This window comes from Alligator mississippiensis, chromosome 1 (genome assembly GCF_030867095.1).
Source record: "Alligator mississippiensis isolate rAllMis1 chromosome 1, rAllMis1, whole genome shotgun sequence".
Lineage (NCBI taxonomy): Eukaryota > Metazoa > Chordata > Crocodylia > Alligatoridae > Alligator > Alligator mississippiensis.
The window spans coordinates 350,676,020-350,692,602 of record NC_081824.1 but is presented as its reverse complement, the minus strand read 5'-3'; the positions used below and the strand labels follow the sequence as shown (position 1 = coordinate 350,692,602).

General features: G+C 44.8%; 1 long non-coding RNA gene across 1 annotated transcript; it reads right to left on the bottom strand.

Annotated features, from left to right (window-relative positions):
• Positions 1–267: 267 nt before the first annotated feature.
• LOC132247774 (uncharacterized) lies at positions 268–16,459 on the bottom strand. The gene is made up of 2 exons (XR_009459195.1): positions 16,325–16,459; positions 268–4,184 (listed from the first exon to the last, which is right to left on the bottom strand). It is a non-coding gene; the product is annotated as an uncharacterized LOC132247774 (long non-coding RNA).
• Positions 16,460–16,583: the final 124 nt, after the last annotated feature.

Sequence of the window (16,583 nt, the reverse complement as noted above, 5' to 3'; positions counted from 1 at the left end):
ATCTTTCTTGGATCTCCCAAACTTTGCAGCAGCAGGATGTTGGCCACCATGGTCCTCTTGCTTCACCTGTGGCAGGTTAGGATGTTATGTCTTGTGGTTTTGTCAGGGTTGACAGTGGATTTGTATAGGATGGTTTGGATAGGGCTGATCCTGCCTCAGGCAGGGGGGCAGACTAGATGACCTATGGAGGTCCCTTCCAGCCCTGCTTCTCCATGATTCTATGTACCGTCAGTCTGAGATAAAACAAGAAGGTGTTGGCTACAAATGTCCAATTCAGGATCCTTAAAATTCTGGTTTATTAGGCGGATTGAAGCACTGTAATGAAGTTAAATCATAAACCTTGGGGCTGGTCCCCACACACACACACACACACAAACACACACACACATGCACACACACAGTAGCAAGCTACAAGAGTCAGGTATACCTATCCTACAAGCGCTGGAGTCTGCTGTTGATGGCCAGTCAAGGCTTTTTTCAGCGTGGTGTTATCCTCCAGAAGGGGGTTGCCAGCTGGTCCTTCTGGCTGGACAGGTCGGGTGCTGGTTGAGTTGGAGATCAAGAGGGCGCCACTGAGGATCACTTTTCACTGCTTTTTATCTGTCCTTGGCAGACTTTGGTGACTCCCCAGTTTTCAGGTTTGCCCAATCCAGGGGTCGTTGATCCTCATGGGACTTCCCCCTCGGTGGCTACTGGATGGCATCTGTCAGCCCCAGGGGTCATCCGCATGTACGTGCAGGTTTGGGAGTCCATTGATGAATTTTGAATAGGGCTCTGGGAGCGGTCGATCTGGAGATATTCAGCCCAAAAGTTGGTCCCCGGCGTTGATTAACTCAGGCCAGGGCTTCTAGCCCTTGATCAGTGACGTTTAGAGATGTCCTGGTTGCTACATTGTCTTCTATTGAGTTCTTCCCTTCGTTGATCTGCAGTTTCCTTAGGTGTTAATTGCTGCCTGCTACTGCGTTACACATTCAATCACTGATTCACTCGCTCTTTCAGGGGCCAGCCTGATACAGGGAAGCGGCAGTTTGACTCCTGCCCTTGTTAACATTGTTACTAAACACATTTACAGTTGAAAGTTGAAAGGTGAGGAGTATAAAATATAAGCTACAAATGCCATGGCACACAAATAGATAAACATACCAAAATACAAGGGGAGATATAAAATGCACACATACAAATTTTAAAACACAATTCCTTATCTTAAAGTGCAAGAAAGAGGAAGGAAGAAAAGGTAGAAGAGGAAAAATATATCCAAGGAGGGGAGAGCAACTGCAGGCAAGAGGAAAAGGGGGCTTTCTGCTACAAAGGGATATTTCCAAAATGAAAATATTTTTTTCCTAGGATAAGGATCTAATTCATCCCCAGTAAAGGAGAAAAGGCATTGGGGCACAAGCAGTGGGGCTGCTCTGATGCACTGTAATTACAGTGCATCAGAGCAGGCTTGATTAATCAAATCTGCTGGAGGTTGGTAATTACTGTGCTCCAGCAGACTCATGTATAAGCATTCCTGTGCTGAAAAATGGCAGTGGGGGCACTTTAAGTAAAACTCATTGAAAAAGCTTAATTAAAGCAACCCTGCCACCATTTTTAAGTGTGGGGATGCTAATACATGAGATGCTCTGGGTGCTTTAATTAGAGCGGCTCTTAGAGCCACTCTAATTAAATCACCCCTTCCCCACTCCTCGAGCATGTGTATAAATGCCCATTGGGAGTGAGATTCTGTCCATTTATGTATGCTGGCTTCAGTCCTAAGGAACCAATTTGGTGAGGCACAGAAAGCATCTTCAACTCCCATTGATTCCAATTAGAACTGAGGGTACTATGCACTGTAGGAGTGGGCCCTATGTCTGGTCCAGTAAGTCTAGACAGTGAAAAGCTATTCATCTTGGCTTGTATATATGTAGTAAAGAGACAAAGGTTGTTTTAAAAAAAAATCATTGACTGTTGGAATAAATAAGCCTGGGAATTTGCAAACAAGAAACAAAACCTTGGAGTTTAGCATCACCAGCAGAAAGAAGGTAGATGTTTTGCTATACGAAAATTCTAAAGCCTAAATACCCTAGCAATCATCAGTTTTGTGTCAGGAACTGAAAGCATTTTTGGAAGACAAATGTCTTATAAAGAACTGCTACTTCTTGCTCTTGGATGAAGTAGAGCAGCCAGAGAAATAAATTGTTCGATACCAATATTAAAGTGTGCCAGTGTCAGGAAACTCAGGGTTAACTACAAGTATTAATCCACAGCAAGCAATAACTATATGAAACATTGCCCCCTAGTGCTTAATTAGCATATATTTTCATTTTCTTTTAAGTGGTTATTCAAGGGGAAAAGCAATTCAGATTAAAATAAATCTGCCACTGTACTGTATGGTGCTTCTGATAGTCTGAACAGATCATTAGGACTGTGTGAAGTTTTGGTCTCTGATTCGATTCAGTGGAGATTCAACCTGATTCGGTGGCTGAATCTCCAAATCTGAATCGAATCAAAGGACCCTTTAATCTCTCCAAATCGAACTGGAACCCTCTGAATTGATTTGGAAAGATTTGGCGATTCGGACATAGACACAGCGTTAAATGTTTTCTCTACATACCTCTAGGTAGCAGGGGGCTCATGAATGCTGCGATGCTGGGGTGCATGGAGCATCCCACAGACGTGCATGGAGCATCCCACAGGAGCGCGGGGGGGTGGGTCCCTTAGCACGCCTGGCAGCAGACCCAGAAGTGGACCAGAAGCACTTCCAGTCCACTTCTGGGTCCACTGGGGAGTGTGCGGTAGCAGGGCTCCCCACGCTTCCCTGGCTCAGCAACTGGTGCCTGGGTTGGGGGGGGCACCCAAGGTCTTTCTGTGGCCAATCGCTGAGCCAGAGGGCGCCAAGGGTCCCCCTGTGCGCTACCCGGTGGACTCAGAAGTGGATCAGAAGTATTTCTGGCCCACTTCTGGGTTCGCCACTAAGCACATAGAGGCTCCCCCCCCCCACTCCTGTGGGACTCTCCATGTGCCCCAACATCCAGGCATTCACAAGCCACACTGGAACCTTGAGGTATGTAGAAAAAACATTTAAAGATGTCTGTCTGAATCGCTGATTCTCCAAATCAAATCTTCAGATTTGGATTTGGTGGAATCTAATCAATGAACTGAATCACTGTCCTGGATTTGGCCCAAATCCAAATCTAATAGTGCCCGCTTTGCACACCCCTACAGATCATCTGCTTAAGTGTTTAACGCTGAACAGGTCCACAGACACAATCCTGCAGAAATTCAGTGCTAAATTGTATCTAGATTATCAGTTTCCTTTTAGCCTTAGGTCAAATACAAAGGCCCATTTAATATTTGTCCAGAGGAGGATTTGTATTGACAAGTATCTGGTCATGATACATGGATGGTTAAACAAAAGAGCTCCATCGTATCTGCCGATAGAAAACTGGATTAACTAAATTGGGGTGGCCAACCTACAGCACATGTGCCACAAGTGGCATGGGCAACCTCTGTGTGTGGCATGGGATAGATCTGAGAGGGGACAGGAAGGGCAGCAGACAAGGTAGGAAGGAGAAAGCAGAGCAGCAGATCAGGCAGGGGAAGGGGAATACATGGTCACTTGAGGAGGCTACAGAGCTAATTTGTGGCAAGCCTACCAAACAAGTTGGCCCACAATGCATGAAATATTACTTCATATTCAAAGTTTAATTTTATCTGCTTCTTCTCATTGCAGTGCTTCCTCTCTCATCTCCACTCTGGTTATGTAACTGGATGCCATATAATGCTCCCCTAACAAATATTTTAAATCCAATTTGGGGGATTCCCTGAGTAATGACGGTTGACTAGCTCCTCTGAGAACTGATATGGATATTAGAGGCTACAACCCATTTCCAGGTATACACCTTAGTCAGCAGATAGAAGAGAGAGCAGGGGAGGGGGATATAGGGTTTGGGGACAATGGGGTATAAAACAGACATCTCATTTGAGGCTGTTCTGATTAATCAGACTCAAAACCAGGAACAAAAGAGGAGTAGCACAGCCCTTTACACAGAGTTGTTAATAGCTCATCTGGTAATTAACTCAAATGAAACAGGACTACACAGCTTTGTCCTGGAAAAAGTGTTAGCATATTTTATTTTGCGTACTTCACAGCTACTTAGAGTGGGTTTGTAGGTCTGTGCGATTCCAGGATAAAAGACTTCCTTCTGAAAAAAAATTAAAGGTATGTTTTTACTTAAAGAATCATGGAGAGGAGTCAGGGGACATGGCTACACCAGATGTTTATTGCTGAGTTGCCTAATTAGCTCTGCAGTAAACATCTCATGTCTTCATGTGTAGCCCTATTAGGCCACAGGATACTAAATAACTTCGCAGCAGGGTAGTATTTGTAAATACAAGTGATACTCTGCTATGGAGTTTTTTGCTCCACAGCAGCTCATGTGTAGACACTGACATAGCTGGCTGGGGCACAAGGATGTTTCAGTGCGGGGGCTGCATAGCAGCTAGACCTGCACTGGAGCACCCTCATGCACCAGCCAGGCCCTCCATAACACATTGAGATGGGTTGGAGTAGCCCCAGGCTGGCAGGCTGACCCACAGGGCCCCCTGCCAGCCAGGGCTGCTTTGATCTGGCTCAGTGTGCTGTGGTCCCAGGCACACATGTAAACGTGGTACCCAGGAGCAATAAACTGTGGTCCAATATGCACCAGAGTTTATTGCTGCATGCGGATAGCATGTGCAGATGCACCTACTGAGAACTAGTGGATTGTATTCATTTTTCCAAAGCTCTTACATGGTTTTTCTTCACACAAAACCCCATTGACTTCACTTATATAGAGACTTTCATCCAAGCACTTATACACATTGATTAAACCGTATAAATAATAAACAAATCAGTTGATTAAACTCTGTTCACTGAGTCACTGAAATTCAGCCACTACTGGGGTGAATATTCTACCTATTTTACAGTTTGAAGACTACATAACTGCTAAGTATCAAGTGATTTTTCTGGTTATCCCCCTACTTCACTTTTGCCTGTTTCAACAACACTCCAACCCTACTCAAGAAGTAATGGAAAGACAGCCAGTCCATGTGATGTATTAGAAGCAGCAGCAAAAGCCAATGGCATAAGTATGCACATTTACAGAGGAAAACATGAAGCCAAGGGAACAAGAAAACTGACATTTTCACTCTCTGCCAGAGACATTACAAAGAGACAGCAGAACCTCCTGATCACAACGCTCACTTTTACAAAACCAGTTGAAGTGTTTTGTTAATGTAGACTAGTACCCTTTGTTTGGCAGCAGACAGTATCTGCCAGCATAGCAATTTACTCACTCACATCAGCATCAAATCCTGCAGTGGTAAAAAAAACAAACTACTGGGATAATTAAGGGCTTGACCTGCAAGTATGAGTTGAGGTCACTTAACATCTTGCAGTAAATTCTCAGCACTGTATAGACTGGGCTTTACCAAATACATACCTCTAGTATACTACTCTCAGGGCTGGGGTGTCAAGCGTTGGGGGGAGGGGATAGGATTGATTCAGGGATTTTAAAAGCCCCTGGCCGCTATTCTATGGTGTGGTCTCTCCACTCTTAGGGGAAGGGGGAGGAGTTGGGAATGAAGGTGCAGCCACTCCTTCTGCACTACTCCCAAATCTCTCTTTACAAAACCTTGGATCTGCCCATGGAAGTTGATAAAAGTATGTTGTTAAAGTAAAAAGGGAAGAAAGTAACTAATAATAACTATCATATAAATTCGATGAGCTTATAAAGGAAGAGCACTTTGATTTACTGATACAAATGTTGCTCAAGAAGTTTTTTAAGGCACTTGCAAAGAAGCAGCCCTTGAACTAGCAAAGCCAACAATGGCTTGAAGTTGCATCAAGCTAGGTGTAGACTTAATATCCAGGAAAATGTCTTCACTGTTAGAACAGTGAGGCAGTGGAGAACACTGCCTGGGGAATTTGGAGGTGATCAAGAAGAAGCTGGATAAGTATTGGTCAGGGATGAACTAAAAGTAGCTATTCCTATGCTATGTTCATAGAAAGCATTATAGGAATTTCCTGTGCTTCTTGGTTTTGCTGGTTGCTGCCTGGGTTGGAAAAGAATATTTTCTCCCCCGTTTGTTTCCGGGTTTGTTTTTTTGGTTTAGTTTGTTTGCCTCTCTCAGTAGCAGTGGGTGCTGGCTGCAACCAAGGCTGGGAAGTTTGACTGGGGAGTACCAATACTTCTGCTGCAACTAAAACTGGGAGATTCCTGGCTAGAGGGTCCTGACACTCTACTCAGGGTCAATTAAAAATATTTTTACCCCACTGTCAAATTGGTATGGACTGTGTCTGTTAGCTTGACCCCTGAGCAACCTCTGATAGTCGCTCTCTCTTCCACTCTTGAAAAAGAGGCTTTTAAACTACTTATAGCCTCTGGATTTGTTGGTTCTCAGCTGTGTTACTTCATCCTGGAGTTGGAAGTATGTGCTTGCCTTCAGTGACTGCCAAAAGATTGTTTATCTACTACGTTTTCCTGCTTCCCTTTCATTGTCACCTCTTAAATGAGATCAATATATTTATAAAGGGAAGGTTAATAACCACAGTCAGTAACTTCACTTCACGTATAGTATTCATCAAGTCAATTCATAACATGTAGCCACATCTGTCACATTCTAATTCTCATAAAGGCACTGATACAGCAAAGAAATAAGCTTATGCTTAACTTTAAGTTTGGGATTAGTCATGGGCTTAGAGTTCAGGGGTGGGCAAAATGTGGCCCAGGAGCCAGATGTGGCCCACCAGGCCATACTATCCGGCCCGCAGGGCGCCTAAAAAATTTAGAAAATTAATATTAATCTGCCCTGGGCTACCTGTCATGTGGCCCTCAATGGCTTGCCGAAACTCAGTAAGCGGCCCTCTGCCCAGAATAATTGCCCACCCCTGGCCTAGACTCTGATCCAGCAAAGCACTTTTGTCTATAGAAGTCCTATAATTCTCCTCACATCAACATTTACTACAGGAAGGCTGGACAGATACGCACCTTTATAGACTGACAAAATAAGATACATATAGAGCACAAGCTTTCATGAACTCGCTTCATCAGAAGTTGTGAAAGGATATGCAGAAAGCGGAGTACAAGGAGAGAGAAATTAGAATATAAAAACAAGGGAAGGGGGCAGGGGGAAAGAGAGAGAGAGAGAGAGAGAGAGAGATTTAGGTGAATGGGGCAGTGCTAGGAGAGAAAAGCAAATGAGCAGTAAACACATACGGACAAAGTGGGTCCTGAGATTATTGTTATTAGAAATAAGAAAAGAAAAACAGTGTCCCTTTGCAGTTCTCTCACCCAATAAAAATAAGTTGGATACTAGCTGAACAGCAGGATTAGCTTGAGATACAACATTTGGGTCTCAGAATTTTTTCCGTCAGCATCTTATGGTCTTTTCACCTAGACGTTTTGTTTAGTCCATCATATCAAGATACAGGCCAGCCATGGAGTGTAGATCCTGACCCAATCCAAATTGCTAAGAATTGAAGAATAATCAAATACAGGTTTTGATTTGGGCCCATCTCTAAATAATGTATTAATATGGAATAAGATTACAGAAGTAAAAAATGATCTTCAGGCTTTCAAAGGACTCCAGTAGAAAATATCACAGCCCTGGCTAGGCATGCAAAGCACCCACATTACTTCTAGAAGAGAAGCTTTCTAATGTTAACAAAGCTAAAGAGGCAAAGGTTTGATTTCCCTTCCGTTGTAGATCAAGAGTGAAGTCAATTGAGTTATATACCATGTACAGGACACCTGCAGAAACACTTCTTTTCAATGAACATGAAGGGCATGAGTAGGGCCAGACAGCAGTTCACAGTGTGTCAAATGCATCAACTCTCTCTGCCAGAGTGGCTCCAGAGTCCAATTTCACCCTTGGCAAGTACTCTAGTTTCATGCCATGAAATCAAAGAGTCGCATAGTAACATTCACATTCACTCAGTAGTGATGGGAACAGAGCTTTTAAATTAATATATATTTCCCTGCCTCAAGAGATGTGACTCCTTGCCACACAATTAATCTTCAAAAAGTGAGCAACACATTGGAAATGTGTACTCAGATGCAGGGGTGCTTAGAACTAATTCTTACTACTCACTTATTCAGATCCCCCTTTCAAACACTGGAAGTTGTAACTTTCTTATTGTACCATTTCTGTCTCATTAAACTCAGGTCTATAGGCAACTATCTACTTTGCCCTTCTGGTGAGCACAGGTGGGCACAGTGCTTCTCAATAGCAGTCTTACAAAGATGCCTGGAACTGAATAAGAACGAATGTAATAATGTGACTATTAGGCTAGGTACCGACATTCAGAAAGGCGAAGACAGACTGGATCTAAGTGTAACCCTTCTGCCAGGCATTGGTCAGCAGCAAAAAGGGCTGGGTTCACATTTCAAAGTACCTTATAAATTATACCAGTGGCTCAAGCCCCCACCCAGAAATCTGGGAACACTAAATTTGCTGGGGCATCCCATGTAGACAAACCCCCACCCCCCATACGGTGTAAACACAAAACACAAATTTATTACAAAGAACAACAAAAAAAGCCAAAAGAAAACACTAACTATATTTTTAAAATACTATATACTATAAAACAAAGTCTGTAGGTGGCACCCCTTTGGGGTGGCTTTACCCATGCCCAGGGAGTCTGGGACTTGGGGCTCCCCAATGGGTAGTTCTGGGGGCCAGCACCTCTATACCTGCCCTTTAGCAATGGGCTGGAGAGAGGGGCCCACACCGGAAAGTCCTAAGCTGCTTTTTGGGTTCACTGCACTGTGGGCAGCTGCTTGAGAACATGGGTCCTTCTGCATTGTCAGGGGCTCCAGGAGACATGGTAGAGTGCCAACCTCCACTTCTGCGTGGTGGCTTTGAGGGGTTAACTGCAACTCTCGTCAGCATAGATTTCATAGACATTCAGACTGGAAGGGATCTCACGAGATCATTGGGTCCAGCGCCCTGCCCAAAGGGCAGGAAGTCAGCTGAGGTCAGATTATCCCAGAAAGATAAGCATCCAAGTGTTTCTTAAAGGTATCCAGAGTAGGTGCTTGCACCACTTCTGGGGGGGGGAGTCTATTCCAGATTCTGTGGACTCGGATAGTAAAGAATATTTTCCTTATGTCCAGTCTAAGATGGTCTTCCAGCAGTTTGTGACCATTAGACCTTGTCTTCCCTTGGGGTCCCCTGGTGAACAGGCATTCCCCCAGTTCCTGATGCACACCCCTTATATACTTATAGGTGGCTACCAAGTCCCCCCGGAGCCTTCTCTTCTCCAGGCTGAAGAGTCCTATGCCTCTCAGCCTCTCCTCATAAGGCCTGTTCTCTTGACCTCTAATCATGTGCGTGGCTCTTCTTTGGACTCTCTCAAGATTCACCACATTCTTTCTAAAGTGTGGAGCCCAGATTTGGATGCAGTACTCCAGCTTCAGCCTCACCAAGGCCAAATAAAGTGGAAGAATGACTTCTTGGGTCTTGCTTGAGATGCAAACCAGAGTGTTATTTGCTTTGCTGGCTGCAGCATTGCATTGGTGGCTCATGTTCATCGCGTGGTCAGTCATGACCCCCAAGTCTCTTTCAGTAATGGTGCTAGCGAGTGTAGCACGGCCAAGCCCATAAGTATGATGTGGGTTTTTTCTCCCGAGGTGGAGCACCTTGCATTTCTCTGTGTTGAATGCCATCAGGTTTTGATCTGCCCACCTTGCGAGCCTGTCCAGGTCAGCCTGAATTGCCAGCCTATCCTCTAGAGTAATCGCCCTTCCCCATAATTTGGTGTCGCCTGTGAACTTAGCCAGTCTGCTTCTGACACCCAAATCTGGATCATTTATGAATATTAAAGAGTACTGGTCTGAGTACTGAGTCCTGGGGGAATGCCACTGGTCACCATCCACCATGTTGACTCCGTTCCATCAACTATCACTATCTGGGTCTGACCACGGAGCCAGTTCCCCAGCCATTGGACTGTAAGGTTGTCAAGGCCACAGTTCCCCAATTTTACCATGAGGACATCAAGGGAGGCCAAGTCAAAGGTTTTTTTGAAATCTAAATATATGGTATATATTTAGATACCGCGCCTCAAAATTTCTAGTTCCAATCCCAGCCCTGCAGGGAACCAAACTGCAAAAGGACTCAAAGAAAAGGTTGATCCTTTCTTGGCTTGGGCCTGAACTACAACCACACTGCTTAGTTGGGACATAAACTACAAAAAGTGACAAAAGGAGGCCTAGGCCTATCTCGCTGGGCCTGAACTGGGCAGCAGAAAGCCAGCCATGCCTATACTGCACTGAGGCCTGGATAGACAACAAGTAGTGTCAGGTCTCATCCTGGTTCAAACTGTGCCAGGGTTTACCCTGGCCCAAATGTGCCAGCCAAACTTACGGCTGGTGTTCAGCCATACAGCTAGACTGAAATTTAACAGCTGTGAAACATCAAAAAGGACCCAGGCCTATGGCTGCAGCTGGACATCTGTTCTCAGCTATACCACAATGCTGATCTCTAAATACAGGGGCCCAGTAACAGTCAGGACCCCATTCCTGGTCAGTCTGCTCCAGGGATTAATACACCCATGGTATTACCCCACTCAAGAAAAAGAAATGGGGAAGAGGGAGGGAAATCAGAATCTCAAACTCTAAGACAGACTTTCTCTCCCTGTACTTGAGGCTTTCCCATGACATAGCTTTGCTTGTCTCTCTAGTGAGGAGGGGGGGAACCCCACATGGGGAGCAGGTTTCCTGGCTCCCAGTTTAGCTATGTAGCTCTCAGAAGCCCCAGGAGAAAGAGAGATCAGCCCGGGTGGGCAGAACCTTAACTTTTCTGACATCATCACAGGGTCCCAATCAAGAAACAGCATCATTTGAACTCTGTTAAATGAGGTCAGTGCTCCTGGTTCTGGCCGGATTCACTAAACTGGTTTTATGGGTTCTTTAAAGGAATCTTAATACAATAGTCTGGACACAATGAGGGAGAGGGGAGGTGGTTGTCTTCCAGTCCCCTCCCCAACCCCCCCCGGAAACCCTCCCCACAATATACAACAATCAAAAGTACACGCTTTATCCCACACAACCCCAAGTGTGTGTAGGTGTTATGTAAGTTACACTGTTTTCTGTAAGAGGCATTTAGATCGGTAGTGAACAGAACATACATTCACCTTTTGTTTGCAGGGAGGAGAGTAAATCTTAGACCAGGTTCCACCATTTTTAAGCCAGTCTGTGCGTGCCAAACTTTTATTCTGTTATGACTGTAGACTGGTTTCTGTTCACTTGTACCAGTAAAAGTGTAATGTGTGTACCTAGCCTTAAGGTAGATTAGTATTTGCTCAGTATTAACTTCCTTGAGACTCACTGTTTGTGGGAATGTTACCATTATAGTGTATGTTCATAGCTTTGTCCCTATGAGATGTGATGACCAAGAGATCACAGTGTCCACTAACATAGCATGCATAAGGTGATAACAGGGCAGTGAGAATTGCTGCTATACATTTACTAGCAGCCACTGTTTCAACAAGAGGATAAATGTATTTTGATGATATCTTTTGAGGTACACAATACAGGGTTTTCTTTGGTGGATGCCTAGCATAAGCCCAGTGCTTTTAACACCCAACTTATCAGAGACTGATATGAATCAGGATACAGTACAGTCAGAATCACCCAGCAAGTGAGCTACTGCTACACCATTCTTCAGATCTCAACAAAATTTATGGAGCTGAAATTCAGTGTTTGTGAATCTGCCCAGAGTTTCATTTCATCACTGTCAGGTAACAGGTCAAGTCCTTGGGAAGAGGCCATAAGAAGGCTCAGCTCCATACCTGATTGCATAGAGAAAGATTGGTATTTAGACTGGAAAGCCAGCTGAAGAAGCAACATTACAGCAAAAACCAGAAGCTATTTTTTTCCTCTGTCAACATCCAAGTTCCAATCTGAGAGGAATAAACTTGAAAATATGTTTTACCAGTAATCCAAGCCCCTGTCTGAATGCTGAATTTGTGAAATCATAGTACAGACTTCAAAGAATTACAGCTCCATCTGTATCAGGGACATAAGTGGTCTGTTGATGCTATGGCTAACACCACATGAAACACTATATAAAGGAGGAGATATGAGCCATTGGGGGCGGGGGCACATTCGGTTTGTTTCTACCTTAGATTTCTAACAGTGATCCTCTAGCAGAATACAGTTTAGGGCAGGGTATCTTAATGGAGATCCTCCTACATATGGCCATGAATGCGCTGTGTGTTGTTACAATTCATAGGATACACGGAACACAATTTCTTTGGGCCTCATCTTAAGAGGTGCAAAGTAAAGCTTTTCCTACTAGAAGGAAAGATAGAGCAGGCCCTTATCAATGGCATCTCTCCCTCAAAGAAAACGAAAGACGTTGCAGCATGCAACAACTAAAGTAGTTGGTGCCTTTTTTGTGACTTGAAGGGGTAGAGACATGCAAATTACCACGGCCTAATCAATTTGGAATTGTAATTGCATCAGCAGCAATTTTTAGTGGCTGGATGTGCCAGGTAATATAATACTTCCAGGAAAAAGAGAAAAAAAATCTAGACTGAGAGCAGAACAAGCCAAAAGCATCTCATCTTTCTTTCCAGTATATCTAGTTTGGCTTGTCACTTTTACTATTTTTAGATTGGGTCCTCCTCTCTTGTATCCTTTTCAACCTTACTTTGCTTCTAACCTACATAACCCATTACAGTATCCTGACAAAGCAGTCTAAGGGATACAAGACAAATTAGTAAAGACAAAAATAACATGTAGGGCCAAGTCCACCTACACATGCATCAGTATAATCTGTTTAGCTTCAACAAAGAGGAGGCCAAGTTGGGGTGAACATGATCTCTATGCTAAGGGCTGCCTTTTGTTGCCTTCAGTTTTGGCTTCTGAATGTCTGGACATATCCTCACTCTGTCTGATCTTATTTATTTATTTAAAAAACAACCCTAATTTCTTCAAAGAGCCTTTTTCCAAGTCAAAATTATTTAAATACATTAAGAATTCTCTGTAGACAAATAAAATAGATCTATTGAAATATAAAAATCACATAAAATAGTATGAAACTGATTGTGAAAGCAAAACCTGTAAAATAGAATTATTTGGACAGAAAAAGAGAGCCAAGTTTTGATTTTGGCTATTAGGGTATATATCCAATAAAAAATTCCTAACAGTGACTGAAATTGCTCTGGGTCTACACCATTACAACAGTTCAAAAATCTACCCAAAAGAACACCAGATACACTAAGACTTCTTAATTTAAATAATCCAACAATAAATTTACTTGCTGTAAAAAACATGAAAAAATAGAGATAAAGCCAAAAGAAAAAAAAAAAGGACAAAGCAAAATAGTTAAATAATGAAGGTAATTTGTAATAAGTAGGTAGAAGGCTACAGTAAATAATTAAATAAATAAATAATGATCTGGCAGTAGAAAGGAATGCTTTACTACAGAAGCCTATCTAGAGAAAAAGGAAAAGTCATTATTTGGTTCCTGTCTAAAAAATGAACAAGTTTCCTAAAATATTTTTGTACAATAACCTGGTAGAAAATTTGGCAAAACTAATGGGAACATTTACAATCCCCCATCTCCCTATAGGCAGGGTTTGCTTCTAATCTGCTTCAAACACAGTCCACACACTACATGTTGTCAAAACTCACCCCTTTTCTGGGGTCTGGCTTATTACACAGAGATTAACAAGTGCAACTAAGTCCGACAGCCCACTCTTCCGGCTGTTCCTAATATTTCCACTGCAGGACTCCTCCCTCCCACATTCTAGCTCTTTGCCACTACAGCCACTCATACTTTCCCTATATCTAGACAGGAATAGGAGCCACCTGCGTTGGTCATTCAGCAGTAACCTCAAAACCTTTTCCCAGGAGGATCAACACCTCCCAGCAAGGTGAGGGCTTTCAGACAAATATTCCCACCTCCATTAAATTCCTATGAAGACTTACTATAACTTCAAAACACCACTGGGGAAACCTCTTTAGGAGGGAAAGGAAATCTTTCAGTAGATAAAACCTGACACCCCAAAACAACTAAAATGAATGTAAACAGTTTCAATTGTATTTAATGAGGAGTCAGAAAAATAAATCAATAAATACTGACAGACATTTGAAGGAAATAAAGTAGGGTACAACTTTAAGGCAACTGAACCAAACTGCCAAGTATAAAAAGTTAAGAGGACAGTTGGGGGATGGGGAGGGGGGAAACCCAGGAGATATAAAATATTAGAGTTCTACTTCTGCAAACAAGTTTTTTAACCTGGCTGCCTGGACAATTTTGATAACACCCTACAACTAGGGTGGCCATCAAGGTTCATCAAGAATACAGGCATGGGTGTCTGGTGCCTCCCCTGGCACATACCCTCCTGACACCAGTCAGTGACCACAGGGGAGCAAGAGGGATCCCCTGGCAGCTGATCCCGCTGACCCGGTGGGGGGGAAATCTCACTCACCATAAAACTCACAGAATTCTTGCGGTCACTTCTGGTTTTGCTGGTGGTCCCACTCCCTGGCCAGCACTCACAGGGAGGGCACTGGTGCTCCTGCCTGCCTGCTGGCTAAACAGGGAGTGTGGCCTGACAGGGGGTGCACCAGCACTCTCAGGGGTTGCACGTGTACTCTCTACACATTGCCCCTGAATACAGGACAGTGCCCCCTCCAGCCTCCTGAGGCAGGGGGAGCATGGCAAGCTCCCACAGGTGTCAGCAGCAGGGGCCTGGCGGCGGTGAGCAGGGAGCTCCTGTAGGCAGCCACAGCGTTGTCTGTGGCAGGTGGAGAGAGGTGCTGCTGAGCGCTGAAAAACAGAGGACATAAAGGCAGCCAGTAGAGGACAAAGGACAGAGGATGAGAAAACTGGACTGTACTCTATAAAACCAAACAAATGGCCACCCTACCTACAACAGATACCATTAGCAAGCCAGTGAACAAATCAACACTTCTCAAAAGTAACATGAATGCACGTAATTTTCAAAAAGTTCGGCTTATTGCTAGCGATACTACAAATCAGCTTTTGACCAGGGGAACTGTGCACTCTTGGATACTAGTTCAGGGAGCTTTTTCTTTCTCATCCCGAAGTATTCACTCATGGGTGTCAGGCATCAATTTAAAGTTAGAGCACAACGTTTTTTGGAACAGTTCACAGTGCCATGACCCCACATATGCAATACAGCACGACGGATCTGCAGGGGAACTCTGAAATTAATCACAAGCTGGCAAAGTGGATCTACTCCCTCACGCAGCATTCAACGGAGCACTGCCTTGGAGATCAATCCACTGGGCCCAGATACTCTTAAGCTTTCCTTGGCCTGAGCAAGCCACAGCTACAAGCTATCAGAGGGGCAAAGAGGCTCTCCTCCCTCATGCACCATTCAATAGAGCGCAGCTTAGATCCCAATCCAGAGTCCAGATGCTCTTAAACTTCCTTAGGCCTGAGCGAGTTGCAGCTCTGCTTCTTTCTGTGGTTTTTCTAAACCAGCGGTTTTCAACCTGTGGTCTGTGGACCTTTGTGGGTCCATCAGTAGATACCCCTGTGGGTCCGTAGACCATGTCTAAAGGGCCTGCAAAAGATGACTATGATCAATCAAAAGTATGTGAACACCCACGCTTACAATTCGAAGTGGTCTGTACCTCCACTCAAATTTTTTAGAAGTCCGGAAAGAAAAAAAAGGTTGAAAAATCACTGGTCTAGTATAAAGGGTGCCTGTACACGAGTGCAGAGGCTGCTCCCATGTACTGTAATTACACATTGGAGCAGACTTGATTAATCAAGTCTGCTGGAGGGTGGTAAATACTGCGTTCCAGCAGCCTCCCATGTGCCACGTATCACTATCCCCACGCTTCAAAATGGCAGCTGGGGGGCTTGAACTAAAACTCATCAAACGAGCTTTAGTTCAAGCACCCTTGCTGCCATTTTGAAACATGGGGGGACATGCACATGATGCTTCAGGCACTTTAATTAGAGTGGCTCTTCAAGTCGCTCTAATTAAAGCGCTGCCTTCATCCCTGAGCATGTCTATACAGCACCATTGGAGCTGCTCTAATTAAAGCGCTTCCCCCCCTCAGAGTACATGTATTAGTGCCCCAAAAGTTAAGAGGGTGGTAAAGGAAGGGGAACTCGGGAGATGGGTGCTCCGGTTCCGCAGGCAGACCCTCTGCCCACTGCTGCTGCGTGCAAACAGGTCCCCACCCCCAGACGCTCAGAAACTGGAACACAGCGAATGGGGACCACGAGGGAGGCAGGACACTACGTGGGATGCTCCAGCCCTGCTTCTCTCTGAGTCTAGTGGCAGGCGCTCAATGAGGCAGGTCCCCCTTACCGTCTGCCCCAGAGTCAAACAGGCCGCACACACCCTGCCCCTGGTTTGTACGTGTATCGGCCGCGCGCGCACCAAGGCCACCTAGCCCCGCGCGCCGGGGGGAGGCGGGGCCAGTCTTGCGCCCCGCCCCCGGGCGCTGGAACCGCCCGGAACCATTCTCCTAGGCCCGCCGTTTCCGGGGGAAGGGGTGCGGCGGCGCACTGTAACGCCGGCGCTGGGAAGCGTTGGTGTGGGGCGCGCGGCGTGGAACGCGGCTGCG